The following is a 20,202-nucleotide window of genomic DNA, read 5'->3' as shown; positions in this document are numbered from 1 at the left end:
GAATTTGCCTTTCCCATTGAACATACTTCTTTCCGTATGAAATATTATAGTTTATTAACATTTTAGATAGATGAATAGAAACATCATTTGACTTGTTTGGACAAAGTTTAGCTGTTGCTTTTTGGACTCCTTTGTCTGTCTGTTGAGAATTACTGAAATCAATGCCACCAACTAAACTGACTTTTTGGGATATAAAGAAGGATTTTATCGAACACAACGACCATTCATGTTGTAGCTGGGACCCTTGGGATTGCAAACAGAGGAAGATCTTCAGAGGTAAGTGATTTATTTTTTTGCTATTTGTGATTTTGTGAAGCTTGTGCTGGTTGAAAAATATGTTGATGTGGGGCGCCGTCAACAGACAATTGCATGGTATGCTTTCGCCATAAAATCTTTTTGGAATCTGACAACGCAGTTAGATTAAAAAGAAGTTAAGCTTTTAAATGATATAAGACACTTGTATGTTCATGAATGTTTAATATTACAAATATTTACTTGAATTGCGCGCCCTCCAATTTCACCGGATGTTGTCGGCTTTGCCCCGGGACACGTAGCCCTAATTAGCAATCAGTGCTATGGCAAACATAACCATATAACCTGCATACAGATTCATATGAAGGGATTTAATACAAAGACCAATATTATTAATATGAATAGTAAAGAGAACTGGTCCCAATACTAACCCCTGTGGTACACCTAATATCCAGGAAACTAGACTCAACTCAACACCATCAGAACGCACACGTTGTGTCCTGTCTGTCAGATAGTTCTTAAACCATTTGCAAGACTCATTGTCCAGGCCCATTTCAGACAGTTTTTGAATGAGTAGGGATTGGTTAATGGTGTTGAATGTCTTGGAAAAGTCTAGAAATATGGCAGCACAATTATTTTGATCACCTAGGCAATTTAAAACATCTAAAACAAGCATAACAGCTGAAACAGCGTTGCCAAAGATATTAGAGAAAAGAGATAGGAATCCCAATAGTGTAGCACGGTGGATCTGCGCCAATTCCAGCCGAGAGTCAGACTCGGTCGACGTCAAGTGGACCGAGTTTGGGCTGCCATCAGCTCTTTATTATTTTTTTATTTTTTTAAACTTCAACAAGCATTTCTCAACGGCTGGCCATGCCTTCCTCCTGGCTACTCGGCCAACAGCTCCGCCCCCCCCCCGCAGCTACTCGCCCAATCCTCTCCAGCTTCTCCTTTACCCAAATCCAGATATCAGATGTTCTGAAAGAGCTGCAAAACCTAGACCCGTACAAATCAGCTGGGCTTGACAATCCGGACCCTCTATTTCTGAAACTCTCCGCCGCCATTGTCGCAACCCCTATTACCAGCCTGTTCAACCTCAAGGATTGGAAAGCTGCCGCAGTCATCCCCCTCTTCAAAGGGGGAGACACCCTGGACCCAAACTGTTACAGACCTATATCCATCCTGCCCTGCCTATCTAAGGTCTTCGAAAGCCAAGTCAACAAACAGATCACTGACCATCTTGAATCCCACCGTAACTTCTCCGCTGTGCAATCTGGTTTCCGAGCCGGTCACGGGTGCACCTCAGCCACGCTCAAGGTTCTAAACGATATCATAACCACCATCGATAAAAGACAGAACTGTGCAGCCGTCTTCATCGACCTGGCCAAGGCTTTCGACTCTTCCAATCACCATATTCTTATCGGCAGACTCAGTAGCCTCGGTTTTTCTAATGACAGCCTTGCCTGGTTCACCAACTACTTTGCAGACAGTTCAGTGTGTCAAATCGGAGGGCATGTTGTCCGGTCCTCTGGCAGTCTCTATGGGGGTGCCACAGGGTTCAATTCTCGGGCCGACTCTTTTCTCTGTATATATTAATGATGTTGCTCTTGCTGCGGGCGATTCCCTGATCTACCTCTACGCAGACGACACCATTCTGTATACTTCTGGTCATTCCTTGGACACTGTGCTATCTAACCTCCAAACGAGCTTCAATGCCATTCAACACTCCTTCCGTGGCCTCCAACTGCTCTTAAACGCTAGTAAAACCAAATGCATGCTTTTCAACCGTTCGCTGCCTGCACCCGCATGCCCGACTAGCATCACCACCCTGGATGGTTCCGACCTAGAATATGTGGACATCTATAAGTACCTAGGTGTCTGGCTAGTCTGTAAACTCTCCTTCCAGACTCATATCAAACAGCTCCAATCTAAATCAAATCTAGAGTCGGCTTTCTATTTCGCAACATAGCCTCCTTCACTCATGCCGCCAAACTTACCCTAGTAAAACTGACTATCCTACCGATCCTCGACTTCGGCGATGTCATCTACAAAATAGCTTCCAATACTCTACTCAGCAAACTGGATGCAGTTTATCACAGTGCAATCCGTTTTGTTACTAAAGCACCTTATACCACCCACCACTGCGACTTGTATGCTCTAGTCGGCTGGCCCTCGCTACATATTCGTCGCCAGACCCACTGGCTCCAGGTCATCTACAAGTCCATGCTAGGTAAAGCTCCGCCTTATCTCAGCTCACTGGTCACGATGGCAACACCCACCAGTAGCACTCGCTCCAGCAGGTGTATCTCACTGATCATCCCTAAAGCCAACACCTCATTTGGCCGCCTTTCGTTCCAGTTCTCTGCTGCCTGTGACTGGAACGAATTGCAAAAATCGCTGAAGTTGGAGACTTTTATCTCCCTCACCAACTTCAAACCTCTGCTATCTGAGCAGCTAACCGATCGCTGCAGCTGTACATAGTCCATAGGTAAATAGCCCACCCAATTTACCTACCTCATCCCCATACTGTTTATATTTATTTACTTTTCTGCTCTTTTGCACACCAGTATCTCTACCTGTACATGACCATCTGATCATTTATCACTCCAGTGTTAATCTGAACATTTTTAATTATTCGCCTACCTCCTCATGCCTTTTGAACACAATGTATATAGTCTCTTTAAAGAAAAATTATACTGTGTTATTGACTTGTAATTGCTTATTCCATGTGTAACTCTGTGTTGTTGTCTGTTCACACTGCTATGCTTTATCTTGGCCAGGTCGCAGTTGTAAATGAGAACTTGTTCTCAACTAGCTTAAATAAACGTGAAAAATAAATAAATAAATGGGATTGTGATCCCTGCGTGGATTTACTCAATGATTATTTTTTCCCGAGTAAATTACGTTATTTTACTCAGTTCTGTGTCCTGCGCCTGACTCCATTCTCACCTCTGCACAACTGACACCTGACACAGGCCGATTCCGGGGAGAGTTATCTGGCCCAAATGTATTACATGGGGCTCGGGCTGATTGTGGCAACTCTCTGACAGATGATTATATGGGCTGATTTATATAATTAACATTTCATTATTGAATTTTCCATATTTTCTCATTGTATCTGTGATCAAAATATACAATTAACATTTAAGTGAAATTCTTTAAGAGGCCTGTGTAGTATTTTAGTATTTTGATACTTTTGTGCATGACAATTGATAAACATTAAAACCTCTCTAAACCACCCATCCCGGATCCGGTATAATTATCATCAGCAACGCTGAATAGCATAGCGCCACAGTCAAATAATATTACTAGAACATATTCATATTCATGAAATCACAAGCGCAATATTGCAAAACACAGCTTAGCCTTTTGTTATCCACCTGTCGTCCCAGATTTTGAAATGATGCTTTACAGCGAAAGCAATCCAAGCGTTTGTGTAAGTTTATCGATTCCTTGACAAAACAATAAGTACACTTAGCACCAGGTAACTTGGTCACGAAAATCAGAAAAGCTATCAAATTAATTGTTTACCTTTGATGATCTTCGGATGTTTTCACTCACGAGACTACCAGTTAGACAACAAATGACAACAAATGTTCCTTTTGTTCCATAAAGATATTTTTTATATCCAAATACCTCTGTTAGTTTGGTGCGTTATGCCCAGGAATCCACCGGAAAGAGCGGTCACGACAACGCAGACAAAAATTCCAAATGATATCCATAATGTCCACAGAAAAATGTCAAACATTTTTTATAATCAATCCCCAGGGTGTTTTTCAAATATATCTTCGATAATATATCAACCGGGACAGTTGGCTTTTCACTAGGACATGGAGTAACAATGGCCGCCTTTCTCTTTTGCGCACAAATCACTCTGAGAGCCCCCACCTATCCACTTACGCAATGTGGTCGTTCACACTCATTCTTCAAAATAAAAGCCTGAAACTATGTCTAAAGGCTGTTGACACCTCAGGGAAGCCATAGAAAAAGGAATCTGGTTGATATCCCTTTAAATGGGCAATAGGGTTGCTTAAGAACAGAGAGGTTTCAAAAACAGGGGCACTTCCTGATTGGATTTCCCTCAGGTTTTAGCCTGCAATATCAGTTTTGTTTAAATCACAGACAAAAAATGTATAGTTTTGGAAACTTTAGAGTGTTTTCTAACCTAATCTGTCAATTATATGCATATTCTCGCATCTGGTCCTGAGAAATAGGCCGTTTACTTTGGGAACGTTATTTTTCCAAACTTAAAAATAGTGCCCCCTAGCTTCAAGAGGTTATTAAGATCTTTGTGGATGGAGCCTCCTGAGTGGCGTGGTAGTCAAAAACACTGCATTGCAAATTGTGTTGCTACAGATGCTGGTTCAAGACCTGTGCCGCCACCAGGACACCCATGAAGCGATTCACAATTGGAGTAGTCTGAGTAAGGGAAGGGTTTGGTCGGCCGGGATGTCCTTGTCCCATCACTCTTTAGTGACTCCTGTGGCTGGCAGGGGGCATGGACACTGACACTGCTGATAACACAGTATGGTGATGTAGCTGGGGAGAGTGTTTTCTACCTGCTGATACCACAGTATGGTGTTGTAGCTGGGGAGAGTGTGTTCCCCCTGCTGATACCACAGTATGGTGTTGTAGCTGGGGACAGTGTTTTCTACCTGCTGATACCACAGTATGGTGTTGTAGCTGGGGAGAGTGTGTTCCCCCTGCTGATACCACAGTATGGTGTTGTAGCTGGGGAGAGTGTGTTCTACCTGCTGATACCACAGTATGGTGTTGTAGCTGGGGAGAGTGTGTTCTACCTGCTGATACCACAGTATGGTGTTGTAGCTGGGGAGAGTGTGTTCTACCTGCTGATACCACAGTATGGTGTTGTAGCTGGGAAGAGTGTGTTCCACCTGCTGATACCACAGTATGGTGTTGTAGCTGGGGAGAGTGTGTTCCACCTGCTGATACCATAGTATGGTGTTGTAGCTGGGGAGAGTGTGTTCCACCTGCTGATACCACAGTATGGTGTTGTAGCTGGGGAGATTGTGTGAACAGCACAGGACAGCAGTTTCTCCAGAACTCTGAAATGCTGAAGATGGAGACTGAAGAACGCTGGAACAGTGCAGTTCACCTGTTACAGAAGAGGAGAGAGAGACCTGTTTGTTATAACTACTGTAGTCATTCAGGAAATATATGGAATTATAGATTATTTTAGACTGTATCTAATCTGTGACCAATAATAATCAAGAGATTCAGGTTAATAGGTAGAAAATATCCAACAGTGAAAGATTTTTAGTTCAACACTGAGTCCAGATGAACATTCAAAAGGACTGTATCTTCAACTCTCAGACTCCTTACTACACACCATAGTTTACTATGGTACTGTGTCTGGTGAGTCCACATGGATTAGTTGAGCTGTAACTCCACCTACAGGAAAGACATGATATCATACCATACTGTATCATGGTCTCCTGTATATCAGAGGGAACCTCCCCTTTCTGTTAGACCAGCTGGTGAGTGTTTTGGCATTGAATCAGAGTCAGATACAGTGTGATGTTAATACAGGTGTGATTAGTCTACAGTACACCAGGGAGGAGGTTTTTGTAGAGCAGAGAGGGAGATCTGATGCACTGTGTAAACTAGCAGCACAGTAATACACAGCACTGCTATTTGGAGTTAGTTGATTGATGGTTAAGGTGCTGGTACCACCTGCATTGGCATCTCCTTCTATAACAAATCCAGCCTCAGGAAATCCAGATGTCCCGATCATGTATCCTAAAAACACAAATTCTCTGTAGTTGGACTGCTTGTACCAGAGGACACGATCATAGCCTGATATACTATGTGAACACACCATCTTAGCCGACTTTCCCTGGTTCTTGTACAGGGATGCAGGACTCTGGTGAACCTGGTTACTGAGAGAAGAACCTGGAGAGAGAGACAGAGAGAAAGAGAGAGAGAGAGAGAAACACGTTTACTTGAATTAAACAGTCAATTGAGGATATTATTAGTTGATAAAATCAATGATCCGAATACCTGCAGCCCAGGCTGTGTAACCCATGGTGATGGAGATAAGAATTCTGATCATGTTGACTCACTGTTAAGGAGACAGAAAGAACGAGACAGACAAACCACTCCACATGAATTAGAGGTGGCTTCTCATCAACTCATCTCAGTGATCTTATAGAGGGATGCTGCCTCCTTATGAGAACATCTAAAACATCAGAGACCTGAGATGAACCCTACAGGAGGAGTCTATGTGGGACAGGAAGCAGAGTTTAGTAGAGCAGAGAGGGAGATCTGATGCACTGATATCTGGAGGTAGTTGATTGATGGTTAAAGGAAATATTCACCCATTTTGAATGTTCTATTATTTTATCTCAGAGTGAGGTCCTATCGATGCCATGGGTCATTTCATGTTTTAATGTGTATCTGAGTTGTTGGCATTCAAGCAGGCAGACATTGGTCTGGTGTGACGTAGTACTGTGATGAAGTGATGAAGAGTGGCCCACCTCCCGGCCCGCTCAGTGATCACTTGGCTACACAGCTGATGCCTTCCGGACTCTTCCCCAACACTGCATGAACTACACTAGTCCACCGGATCCGTGCAGTAAGCTCTGGACCTTGGCATCGGATCATCGCTGCTAGCTTGCTGCTACCGTGTGGCTATAGTGGCTAACACCCCTGTCCTGAAGTTGTCACCAGTTAGCCGTGAGCCAGGCGTATCTCACAGCTAGCAAACTAAATTACTACAACCACAACACTTCTTTCGCCAACTGGCCTGGACCCTTTGACGACACGAAGCCCCGCCGTTCCACCACAACTGGTCTGCCGACGTAACTCCATCCGCTGTGCCCTCAACCGGCCTTTGCCAGATGTCGGAGCAGGCGCTTCTACTAGCCCCGGCCTGCTAACTTTAAACGCTGTGTCTTCAGCTTGCTAGGTAGTAGACGTCGGAGCGGGCGCTTCTACTAGCCCCAGCCTGCTAACTTTAAACGCTGTGTCTCCAGCTTGCTAGGTAGTAACGACTTCCAAGCGGCTTCCCTGTTCCATCTATTGCTGTTCACTGGACCCTATAATCACTTGGCTACATAGCTGATGGCTGCTGGACTGTTAATTTATCACGGTACTCCATTTTGTTTATCTGTTGCCCCTAGCCTCAAACTCAGGCCCTGTGTGTAGTTAACTGACCCTCTCTGCTCTTTCATCTCCATTTTACCTGTTGTTGTCTTAGCTGATTAGCTGCTGTTGTCTTACCCGTTGTTGTCTTAGCTAGCTCTCCCAATCAACTCCTGTGATTGCTTTATGCCTCCCATTATGTCTCTCTCAAATGTCAAAATGTCTTGAAAATTGTCGTTTAGGATAGTTATCATTGTTTTAGTTTACGCAAAGCCCCTATTCCCACTCATCATGCCTCTGATACCTCCTTTGTCCCACCTCCCAGCCATTCTCAGGTCTCCACCACTCAGCCATCCTCAGGTCTCTACCACACAGCCATCCCCAGGTCTCTACCACTCAGCCATCCTAAGGTCTCCACCACTCAGCCATCCTCATGTCTCTACTACTCAGCCATCCTCAGGTCTAAACTACTCAGGAATCCTCAGGTCTCTACCACTCAGGCATCCTCAGGTCCCCACCACTCAGCCATCCTCAGGGCTCTACCACTCAGCCATCCTCAGGTCTCTACCACTCAGCCATCCTCAGGTCCCCATCACTCAGCCATCCTCAGGTCTCTACCACTCAGCCATCCTCAGGGCTCTACCACTCAGCCATCCTCAGGTCTCTACTACTCAGCCGTCCTCAGGTCTCTACCACTCAGCCACACACACTGATACTGAGACACATCACATACACATATACACACACACTCATTCACCCATGCTCAGTCACTCAATACAGTATGTAGCTCTTGTATCTGATCATGTCTGGACAGAGAAAGTATGAGGGCCCTCCCATACCACATTCCCTGGCCCAGTCTCCCTAGGTCCCTCTCATACCACATTTCATAGCCCAGGCCACCTAGAGCCCTCCAACACCACCGGCCCTGTCTCAGACACCCTAAGGCCCTCCCATTCCACAGGCCCTGCCTCAGACCCCCTAGGGCCCTCCCATACCACCGGCCCTGGTCCAGGCACCCATACTGTCCCAAGTGACACCCTATTCCCTATATAGTGCACTAACTTTGACCGGGGCCCACATAGTGCCACGATACAGCATCTTCTAAATGTGTGTTGAAAAACACTTCCTCCTGGTGGAGAACCGAGGAAGTGCACCTAAACCATCTAAACTAGTCACTTATAACAGTATCATTACCATCTGTCTGATATCTAATGGTTCATAGCAAAGTTTTGTTGAAGTGGTTGAAGACAGGTGCAGGTGTATAGAGCTGTAGTCAGTATTATATGAGAGGATCAGAGAGGGTTTTTGTAGAGGAGAGAGGGTATAGTGAAACACTGTGCTTCACTAGCAGCACAGAAATACACTGCACTGTCTTCAGCTTCTGGCACTTTGGGAAAATGTAGATATGCCATTTTATTAGCTGCAGCATCTCCACTGACATCAAAACGCCCTTTAAAGGAATCTTCCACCGTTGGACTGGTGTATCTCACATACCCAATGAGTTTCAGAGCAGTGTTTTGGGCTGACTGTTGGTACCACAGTATCATGTTGTAACTTGAAACAGTGTGGCTGCAGGTGAGATTAACTTTATCTTCAGGACCTTTTAGTATTGCAGTAGGAGTCTGGTGAACTTTGTCTGTTTGTGACAGCCCTGTGGATGAAAACAGACCATCTGAAAGATACAGTATTACTCAGCATATTGACAGCAATATATTTCAGTAGTAAATCTATCTTTCATGAGGGATTTAGTACCTGTCACCCATAGTGGTAGAGTTGCTACATGTATGAGAAGCTTGATCATGTTGATGGTTCTGGAGAGAAGAGTCACATGTACAAGGAGAAAGGGTTTTCAGATAGTCAGAGATGTCATGTCATCTAGTGGGAGTGTCAAACGTATGTCAGCATCCCAAATGGCACCCTATTCCCTTTCTAGTGCACTACTTTAGACCAGAGCCCATAGGGGGGAGAGGAGAATAAGTCAATAGAGAAGGGGGCTGAACTGAGCTGCCGGAGGGGAAGGAAATGACATCACTTTGACGTCAGAACTTGTGTTGATATTCAAGCAGATCCCTTGTTCACCTACAGGTCTCCTGTTCAACTTGAAGGTGTATTGTGGAACATACCGGTATCTACATCATTAAAGGATTTGTCTTTTTATATAGACAGAAATGGAGTAATGGAATTTGACATTGTAACATTGAATAATACATGTTAATGAGTGGTGACACTAAACTGTAAATACTGGTATACTGTACTAGGACAGATATCACCTCATGCCATCATCCATCTGTGTTTATTCATTGGCACTGAGTCAAAGTCAAACCTCAGATGCAGGTGTTCTGAGCCGTGGTCTAATATTACCATCAGACAGGGTTTTAGTAGAGAACAGGAGGAAGTCTACATCACTGTGTTGGCTGGCTGCACAGTAATAAACTGCACTGTGTTCAGGTCCTCTCAGACTCACTAGATGAAGATAAGCCTCTTTCCCACCGTCTCCACTCACATTGAAGTGCTTTTCAAATGATTTCTCCATGGTTATTGACTTGTAATTTGCATAACCAATGAGTTTCATAGCAGTGTCTCCTGCTGACTGTTTGTACCATAGTATCACGTAGTAGTTAGGGATCGTATGGCTGCAGGTGAGTTGAACGTCTCCTCCAGGACCTTCTGTTAGTGCCACAGGCCTCTGATGTCATGTATTGTCATGTTGTGTCTTGTTTCTGTCCTTTCCTTTCACCCTGTCTCCCTCTGCTGGTCGTACTAGGTTACCGTTTCTGTCCCTCTTTCCCCCAGCTGTTCCTTGTCTTCTCTGACTACCTCATTCACCCCTTTTCCCACCTGTTCCCTTTTTCCCTCTGATTAGGTCCCTATATCTCTCTCTGTTTTTGTTCCTGTCCTTGTCGGATTCTTGTTTGTGTGTCTCATGCCTGAACCAGACTATCATCGTGTTTGCTGCAACCTTGTCCTGTCCTGTCGGAATCTACCTGTCCATCTGAGCCCACGTGTGTTCATCATTAAAGAAACTCTGTTTGTTAATTCGCTTTTGGGTCCTCATTCACGCACCTGACAGGAGAATCCGAGCAAGAATGGACCCAGCGACTTCAGGTCCTCTCCACTCAGCCGTCGAGATCCAGGGGGCGATGCTAGGCAGACACGAGCAGGAATTGTCTGCTGCTCGACATGCCGTTGAGACCCTGGCCACCCAAGTCTCCAACCTCACAGAACAGGTTCACCATCTCCGCCTCGATCCACCGGCCACTTCCAGGGCTTTCGAATCTCCGGAGCCCAGAATCAATAACCCGCCGTGTTACTCTGGGGAGCCCACTGAATGCCGCTCGTTCCTCACCCAGTGTGATATTGTGTTTTCTCTCCAGCCCAACACTTACGCCAGGAGCACTGCTCGTGTCGCCTACGTCATATCTCTCCTTACTGGACGGGCTCGTGAGTGGGGCACGGCAATCTGGGAGGCAAGGGCTGAGTGTACTAACCAGTATCAGGACTTTAAGGAGGAGATGATACGGGTTTTTGATCGATCTGTTTTTGGGGAGGAGGCTTCCAGGGCCCTGTCTTCCCTATGTCAAGGTAATCGATCCATAACAGACTACTCTATTGAGTTTCGCACTCTTGCTGCCTCCAGTGGCTGGAACGAGCCGGCTTTGCTCGCTCGTTTTCTGGAGGGTCTCCGCGCAGAGGTAAAGGATGAGATTCTCTCCCGGGAGGTTCCTTCCAGCGTGGATTCCTTGATTGAACTCGCTATTCGCATTGAGCGACGGGTTGATCTTCGTCACCGAGCTCGTGGAAAGGAGCTCGCGTTCTCCGTTGCCCCCCTCTCCGCATCACTACCATCTTCCTCTGCCGGCTCGGGAGCTGAGCCTATGCAGCTGGGAGGTATCCGCATCTCGACTAAGGAGAGGGAACGGAGAATCACCAACCGCCTCTGTCTCTATTGCGGTTCTGCTGGTCATTTTGTCACTTCATGTCCAGTAAAAGCCAGAGCTCATCAGTAAGCGGAGGGCTACTGGTGAGCGCTACTACTCCTGTCTCTCCTTCAAGATCCTGCACTACCTTGTCGGTCCATCTACGCTGGACTGGTTCGTCAGCTTCCTGCAGTGCCTTAATAGACTCTGGGGCGGAGGGCTGTTTTATGGACGAGACCTGGGCTCGGGAACATGACATTCCTCTCAGACAGTTAAGGGAGTCCACGGCCTTGTTCGCCCTGGATGGTAGTCCTCTCCCCAGGATTCAGCGTGAGACGCTACCTTTAACCCTCACTGTTTCTGGTAATCATAGCGAAACCATTTCTTTTTTAATTTTTCGTTCACCTTTTACACCTGTTGTTTTGGGCCATCCCTGGCTAGTTTGTCATAATCCTTCCATTAATTGGTCTAGTAATTCTATCCTCTCCTGGAACGTCTCTTGTCATGTGAAATGTTTAATGTCTGCTATCCCTCCTGTTTCCTCTGTCTCTTCTTCACAGGAGGAGCCTGGTGATTTGACAGGGGTGCCGGAGGAATATCACGATCTGCGCACGGTGTTCAGTCGGTCCAGGGCCACCTCTCTTCCTCCACACCGGTCGTATGATTGTAGTATTGATCTCCTTCCGGGAACCACTCCCCCCCGGGGTAGACTATACTCTCTGTCGGCTCCCGAACGTAAGGCTCTCGAAGATTATTTGTCTGTAGCTCTTGCCGCCGGTACCATAGTCCCCTCCTCCTCTCCCGCCGGAGCGGGGTTCTTTTTTGTTAAGAAGAAGGACGGGTCCCTGCGCCCCTGCATAGATTATCGAGGGCTGAATGACATAACAGTGAAGAATCGTTATCCGCTTCCTCTTATGTCTTCAGCCTTCGAGATCCTGCAGGGAGCCAGGTTTTTCACTAAGTTGGACCTTCGTAACGCTTACCATCTCGTGCGCATCAGGGAGGGGGACGAGTGGAAGACGGCGTTTAACACTCCGTTAGGGCACTTTGAATACCGGGTTCTTCCTTTCGGCCTCGCTAACGCTCCAGCTGTCTTTCAGGCATTAGTCAATGATGTCCTGAGAGACATGCTGAACATCTTTGTTTTCGTTTACCTTGACGACATCCTGATTTTTTCACCGTCACTCCAGATTCATGTTCAGCACGTTCGACGTGTCCTCCAGCGCCTTTTAGAGAATTGTCTTTTTGTGAAGGCTGAGAAGTGCTCTTTTCATGCCTCCTCCGTCACATTTCTCGGTTCTGTTATTTCCGCTGAAGGCATTAAGATGGATCCCGCTAAGGTCCAAGCTGTCATTGATTGGCCCGCCCCTAAGTCACGCGTCGAGCTGCAGCGCTTTCTTGGCTTCGCGAACTTCTATCGTCGTTTCATCCGTAATTTCGGTCAGGTGGCAGCTCCTCTCACAGCCCTTACTTCTGTCAAGACGTGCTTTAAGTGGTCCGTTTCCGCCCAGGGAGCTTTTGATCTCCTCAAGAATCGTTTTACATCCGCTCCTATCCTTGTTACACCTGACGTCTCTAGACAGTTCGTTGTCGAGGTTGACGCGTCAGAGGTGGGCGTGGGAGCCATTCTTTCTCAGCGCTCCCTCTCTGACGACAAGGTCCATCCATGCGCGTATTTTTCTCATCGCCTGTCGCCGTCGGAGCGTAACTATGATGTGGGAAACCGCGAACTGCTCGCCATCCGGTTAGCCCTAGGCGAATGGCGACAGTGGTTGGAGGGGGCGACCGTTCCTTTTGTCGTTTGGACTGACCATAGGAACCTTGAGTACATCCGTTCTGCCAAACGACTTAATGCGCGTCAGGCGCGTTGGGCGCTGTTTTTCGCTCGTTTCGAGTTCGTGATTTCTTATCGTCCGGGCTCTAAGAACACCAAGCCTGATGCTTTATCTCGTCTCTTCAGTTCTTCAGTAGCCTCCACTGACCCCGAGGGGATTCTCCCTGAGGGGCGTGTTGTCGGGTTGACTGTCTGGGGAATTGAGAGGCAGGTAAAGCAAGCGCTCACTCACACTCCGTCGCCGCGCGCTTGTCCTAGGAACCTTCTTTTCGTTCCCGTTCCTACTCGTCTGGCCGTTCTTCAGTGGGCTCACTCTGCCAAGTTAGCCGGCCACCCTGGCGTTCGGGGTACGCTTGCTTCCATTCGCCAGCGTTTTTGGTGGCCCACCCGGGAGCATGACACGCGTCGTTTCGTGGCTGCTTGTTCGGTCTGCGCGCAGACTAAGTCCGGTAACTCCCCTCCTGCCGGCCGTCTCAGGCCGCTTCCCATTCCCTCTCGACCGTGGTCTCACATCGCCTTAGATTTTGTCACCGGACTGCCTTCGTCAGCGGGGAAGACTGTTATTCTTACGGTTGTCGATAGGTTCTCTAAGGCGGCTCATTTCATTCCCCTTGCTAAGCTTCCTTCTGCTAAAGAGACGGCACAAATCATCATCGAGAATGTTTTCAGAATTCATGGCCTTCCGTCAGACGTCGTTTCGGACAGAGGTCCGCAATTCACGTCTCAATTTTGGAGGGAGTTTTGCCGTTTGATTGGGGCTTCCGTCAGTCTCTCTTCCGGCTTTCACCCCCAGTCTAACGGTCAAGCAGAACGGGCCAATCAGACTATTGGTCGCATCTTACGCAGTCTTTCTTTTCGCAACCCTGCGTCTTGGTCAGAACAGCTCCCCTGGGCAGAGTACGCCCACAACTCGCTTCCTTCGTCTGCGACCGGGCTATCTCCTTTTCAGAGTAGCCTCGGGTACCAGCCTCCGCTGTTCTCATCTCAGTTCGCCGAGTCCAGCGTCCCCTCCGCTCAGGCTTTTGTCCAACGTTGCGAGCGCACCTGGAAGAGGGTCAGGTCTGCACTTTGCCGTTATAGGACGCAGACTGTGAGGGCTGCTAATAAGCGTAGAACTAAGAGTCCTAGATATTGTCGCGGTCAGAGAGTTTGGCTCTCCACTCAGAACCTTCCCCTTAAGACGGCTTCTCGCAAGTTGACCCCGCGGTTCATTGGTCCGTTCCGTATTTCTCGGGTCATTAATCCTGTCGCAGTTCGACTTCTTCTTCCGCGATACCTTCGTCGCGTCCACCCGGTCTTCCATGTCTCCTGTATCAAGCCCGTTCTTCGCGCCCCCGCTCGTCTTCCCCCCCCCCCCCCCATCCTTGTCGAGGGCGCACCCATCTACAGGGTCCGTAGGATTTTGGACATGCGTCCTCGGGGCCGTGGTCACCAGTACCTTGTAGATTGGGAGGGGTACGGTCCTGAGGAGAGGAGTTGGGTTCCCTCTCGGGACGTGCTGGACCGTGCGCTGATCGAGGATTTCCTCCGTTGCCGCCAGGTTTCCTCCTCGAGTGCGCCAGGAGGCGCTCGGTGAGTGGGGGGGTACTGTCATGTATTGTCATGTTGTGTCTTGTTTCTGTCCTTTCCTTTCACCCTGTCTCCCTCTGCTGGTCGTACTAGGTTACCGTTTCTGTCCCTCTTTCCCCCAGCTGTTCCTTGTCTTCTCTGACTACCTCATTCACCCCTTTTCCCACCTGTTCCCTTTTTCCCTCTGATTAGGTCCCTATATCTCTCTCTGTTTTTGTTCCTGTCCTTGTCGGATTCTTGTTTGTGTGTCTCATGCCTGAACCAGACTATCATCGTGTTTGCTGCAACCTTGTCCTGTCCTGTCGGAATCTACCTGTCCATCTGAGCCCACGTGTGTTCATCATTAAAGAAACTCTGTTTGTTAATTCGCTTTTGGGTCCTCATTCACGCACCTGACATCTGATGAACGATGCTGCTAAACAACTGCCCTGTGGACACAGCGAGGGAGGGAGAGAGAGGGGAGAGAAGGTGACAGAGAAAGAGAGGAGAGACGGAGAGAGGAGAGAAGGTGAGAAAGATTTAGCAAGAGAAAGGATATTTTATTCAGTTTGATGACATTCGTAGTATCGTTAGGCTTCTCATCGTAAGTGATTTAATACCTGTCACCCAGAGTGGTAGAGCTGCCAGGTGAATCAGAACTCTGAACATCATGATGAAGAAAAAGATAATGATGAAGATGATGAAGATGCTGAGGAAGACGATGATTATGTGATATGAGTGTCTCCTGGGTGAAGCTCTGAGGTGAAAGGAGATTGGCTGTTGTAGTAGCATGTTTCCTTCAGGGTGGTGGACAGTGACAGTGTTAGAGGGAGTGTCAGGAAGCCTGTACTGTAAAGCTTGCTCATAGGACCTCACTGTGAACATGACTGATTACATGATCATGACAATGAACCCATCAGGCATTAGAAGAACTAGAGTTAGAGGTCCCCCTACAGTATGTGATGAGACCATCAGACATTAGAAGAACTAGAGTTAGAGGTCCCCCTACAGTATGTGATGAGACCATCAGACATTAGAAGAACTAGAGTTAGAGGTTCCCCTACAGTATGTGATGAGACCATCAGACATTAGAAGAACTAGAGTTAGAGGTCCCCCTACAGTATGTGATGAGACCATCAGACATTAGAAGAACTAGAGTTAGAAGTCCCCTACAGTATGTGATGAGACCATCAGACATTAGAAGAACTAGAGTTAGAGGTCCCCCTACAGTATGTGATGAGACCATCAGACATTAGAAAAACTAGAGTTAGAGGACCCCCTACAGTATGTGATGAAACCATCTCTTTACATATTATATTACATCCTGTTGAAATACTGGGGTTTTTGTGCAGCTGTACTTGTTGTCTGTATCACTGTGTTCACTCACAGCACAGAAGTACATTCCACTGTCTCCTGTCTCCAACTTCTTCACTGTGAAAGATCCACTCTCAGCTACAGCCTTGCTGGCTGAGAATTTGTCTTTACTGAATTCCCCTGAATAGTCAGGTTGAGAACTGGGAGTAATGAAGACTACCTGCTTCATTCCCTCTCCTGGAAGCTGTCTGTACCAGTACATCTGGTAGTAGGTAGCTCCCTTAGTGTGACTGCAGTTAATCTGAGCATCACTGTCTTTCAGTTTCCAGAGTATGGTGGGTATCTGAGTGACTCCACTCCCCTCAACAAAACCTGTAAGGACACAGTGAGAATGAAATCAATAGAGTTAGGTACAGTTAGACCTGAATACATCAAGACTCAGGAACATATGCTTGGAAACATCAATATCTATAACTAGAGAAGTCCTTCATTGTAAATAAGAATTTTGTTCTTAACTTTCCTGGTTAAATAAATGAAACATTATGAAACTGTACCTGCAGCACAGAGCAGTGAGACAGTAACAGTGAAGAGAAATGTGAACATGTTTGATCACGTTATATGTGAGAGTGCTGGAAAGAGTCTGGTATCAATGTATATAAAACAAGAGGAGTGTCACATAGATGAATAGATGACAATCAGTAGACCACGGCAGGTTCCACCATATTCAACATGTCAGTGAAGTGGGAGGGACTGATGATCTGAATACATCATGCTAATTAGTGGTTCAGACTGTAGAGACATTCACATTATTAAAGTTAGAGGTCCCCCTACAGTCCATGATGAGACCATCAGCTCTTTACAGATTATATTCTATCCTATAGAGCTCGCCAGCTTGTAGTACTAAGAGATGGAAATGAGTCAGCATTTTCTACCTCTGGTTTGTTGACCCTTGCTATGGAAGAAATGAAGGGGGTAAATAATGGGGTTTTGGGATATAAGGTCTGAAGTTAACAAAGGCTTTGCAGATCTTATACATTTTGTTCTGTGCAATAACTTAAAACCTCTCTGGGCTTGGGTCTAGTTTCCTGAATTTCAATAAATCAGTCTTTTGGCGTGTGAGCAGCACGTATGAATTTGCCTTTCCTACTGAACATACTTCTTTCCGTGTTTTAGTTTATTAACATTTTAGATAGATAAATAAAAACATTGTTTGACTTGTTTGGACGAATTTTAGTGGTTGCTTTTTGGACTCCTTTGTCTGTCTGTTGAGCATTACTGAAATCAATGGTGCCAACTAAACTTACTTTTTGGGATATAAAGATGGATTTTATCGAACAAAACGTACCACTCAGGTTGTAGCTGGGACCCTTGGTATTGCAAAAGAGGAAGATCTTCAAATGTAAGTGATTTATTTTATCACTATTTGTGATTTTGTGAAGCCTGTGCTGGTTGAAAAATATGTTAATGTGGGGCGCCGTCCTCAGACAATCGCATGGTATGCTTTTGCCATAAAGCCTTTTTGGAATCTGACAATACAGTTAGATTAACAAGAAATTAAGCTTTTAAATGATATGAGACACTTGTATGTTCATGAATGTTTAATATCATAAATATTTACTTGAATTGCGCGCCCTCCAATTTCAATATAGTCTAGAAATATGTCTAGTGTGTTCCACCTGCTGATACCACAGTATGGTGTTGTAGCTGGGGAGTGTGTGTGAACAGGACCGCAGTTTCTCCAGAACTCTGAAATACTGAAGATGGAGACTGAGGAACGCTGGAACAGAGCAGTTCACCTGTTACAGAAGAGGAGAGAGAGACCTGTTTGTTATAACTACTGTAGTCATTCAGGATACAGTGGGGACAAAAATATTTAGTCAGCCACCAATTGTGCAAGTTCTCCCACTTAAAAAGATGAGAGAGGCCTGTCATTTTCATCATAGGTACACTTCAACTATGACAGACAAATTGAGAAAAAAAATCTAGAAAATCACGTTGTAGGATTTTTTAATGAATTTATTTGCAAATTATGGTGGAAAATAAGTATTTGGTCAATAACAAAAGTTTATCTCAATACTTTGTTATATACCCTTTGCTGGCAATGACAGAGGTCAAACGTTTTCTGTAAGTCTTCGCAAGGTTTTCACACACTGTTGCTGGTATTTTGGCCCATTCCACCATGCAGATCTCCTCTAGAGCAGTGATGTTTTGGGGCTGTTGCAGGGCAACATGGACTTTCAACTCCCTCCAAAGATTTTCTAAGGTGTTGAGATCTGGAAACTGGCTAGGCCACTCCAGGACCTTGAAATGCTTTTTACAAAGCCACTCCTTCGTTGCCCAGGCGGTGTGTTTGGGATCATTGTCATGCTGAAAGACCCAGCCACGTTTCATCTTCAATGCCCTTGCTGATGGAAGGAGGTTTTCACTCAAAATCTCACGATACATGGCCCCATTCATTCTTTCCTTTACACGGATCAGTCATTCTGGTCCCTTTGCAGAGAAACAGCCCCAAAGCATGATGTTTCCACCCCCATGCTTCACAGTAGGTATGGTGTTCTTTGTCCTCCAAACACGACGAGTTGAGTTTTTAACAAAAAGTTATATTTTTGGTTTCATCTGACCATATGACATTCTCACAATCTTCTTCTGGATCATCCAAATGCTCTCTAGCAAACTTCAGACGGGCCTGGGCATGTACTGGCTTAAGCAGGGGGACACGTCTGGCACTGCAGGATTTGAGTCCCTGGCGGCGTAGTGTGTTACTGACGGTAGGCTTTGTTACTTTGGTCCCAGCTCTCTGCAGGTCATTCACTAGGTCCCCTTGTGTAGTTCTGGGATTTTTTCTCACCATTCTTGTGATCATTTTGACCCCCCGGGGTGAGATCTTGCGTGGAGCCCCAGATCGAGGGAAATTATCAGTGGTCTTGTATGTCTTCCATTTCCTAATATTTGCTCCCACAGTTGATTTCTTCAAACCAAGCTGCTTACCTATTGCAGATTCAGTCTTCCCAGCCTAGTGCAGGTCTACAATTTAGTTTTTGCTGTCCTTTGACAGCTCTTTGGTCTTGGCCAAAGTGGAGTTTGGAGTGTGACTGTTTGAGGTTGTGGACAGGTGTCTTTTATACTGATAACAAGTTCAAACAGGTGCCATGAATACAGGTAACGAGTGGAGGACAGAGGACCCTCTTAAAGAAGAATTTACAGGTCTGTGAGAGCCAGAAATCTTGCTTGTTTGTTATTGACCAAATACTTATTTTCCACCAGAATTTGCAAATAAATTCATTAAAAGCAGTTCACCTGTTACAGAAGAGGAGAGAGAGACCTGTTTGTTATAACTACTGTAGTCATTCAGGAAATGTATGGAATTATAGATTATTTTAGACATTATCTAATCTGTGACCAAGAATAATCAAGAGATTCAGGTTAATAGACACAGCACAGAAGTACCTGCCACTGTCTCCTGCCTCCAACTTCTTCATTATGAAATATCCACTTTTTAAATGCAGTCTTGGTCGCTATGAATTTGGCACAGGTCGTCTGCTTACCACCAGACACTGGGAGATTAATTCACCTTTTAGCAGGACAATAACCTAAAACACAAGGCCACACATACACTGGAGTTGCTTACCAATAAGGCCGTTCCCGAGTGGCTGTGTTACAGTGTTGAATTAAAGCGATTTGAAAATCTATTGCAGAATTATGGGCCTGAAAAGTTAAGCTCATAAAACCGCATAATAAGTTATATAATTATACCTGTACACCAAAGTAGTGTGACAGAGAATATGAGGAGGAGTGTGATCATCATGTCAGATCCCAGCGCCAGAAACAGATCAGAGAGAGAGACAGTAGACAGGTGAACCCACATCCATCATGGCCAAATACCACCAGGATATGCAGGTCACATGCCCAGGGGCCCTGATCTCCACAGGGCCACATTGATTGTGTTAGTCATTCTCACTCAGATATCATATTAACATGGCATAAGTCAATGCAAAATGTGTAGAATTGCAGGAAATTATCTGTAAATGAAAGAAAACACTATCTATGCCCCATGGCAAAATGAGTAGAATAGCAGAAAACTTGTTTTAATAGTCCTATGCAGACGTAATTATCTCAATATCAAATCCTTTCTGGATAACAATAAGAACATTACCGTGATTGTTTTCAACTAAAATGTTCAAAAATAAGACAAAAATAGCTTCTTAGCAAAGAGCAATTTGTCAAGAAGGAATT

At 45.8% G+C, this 20,202-nt stretch overlaps 1 long non-coding RNA gene across 1 annotated transcript in view; it reads right to left on the bottom strand.

Annotated features, from left to right (window-relative positions):
- The window catches only part of LOC149972168 (uncharacterized), a 52,567-nt gene extending 46,074 nt beyond the window's left edge, over nt 1-6,493 (bottom strand). Inside the window, exon 1 of the long non-coding RNA XR_016492092.1 lies at nt 6,274-6,493. This is a non-coding gene — a long non-coding RNA (uncharacterized LOC149972168). The remainder of the gene's footprint in view (nt 1-6,273) is intronic.
- Between the last annotated feature and the right edge of the window lie 13,709 nt (nt 6,494-20,202).

The sequence above is a fragment of the Oncorhynchus mykiss genome, chromosome 25, assembly GCF_057628025.1.
Source record: "Oncorhynchus mykiss isolate SJ-2025 chromosome 25, ASM5762802v1, whole genome shotgun sequence".
Taxonomy (NCBI): Eukaryota; Metazoa; Chordata; class Actinopteri; order Salmoniformes; family Salmonidae; genus Oncorhynchus; species Oncorhynchus mykiss.
This window is presented reverse-complemented; position numbering and strand designations above follow the sequence as displayed.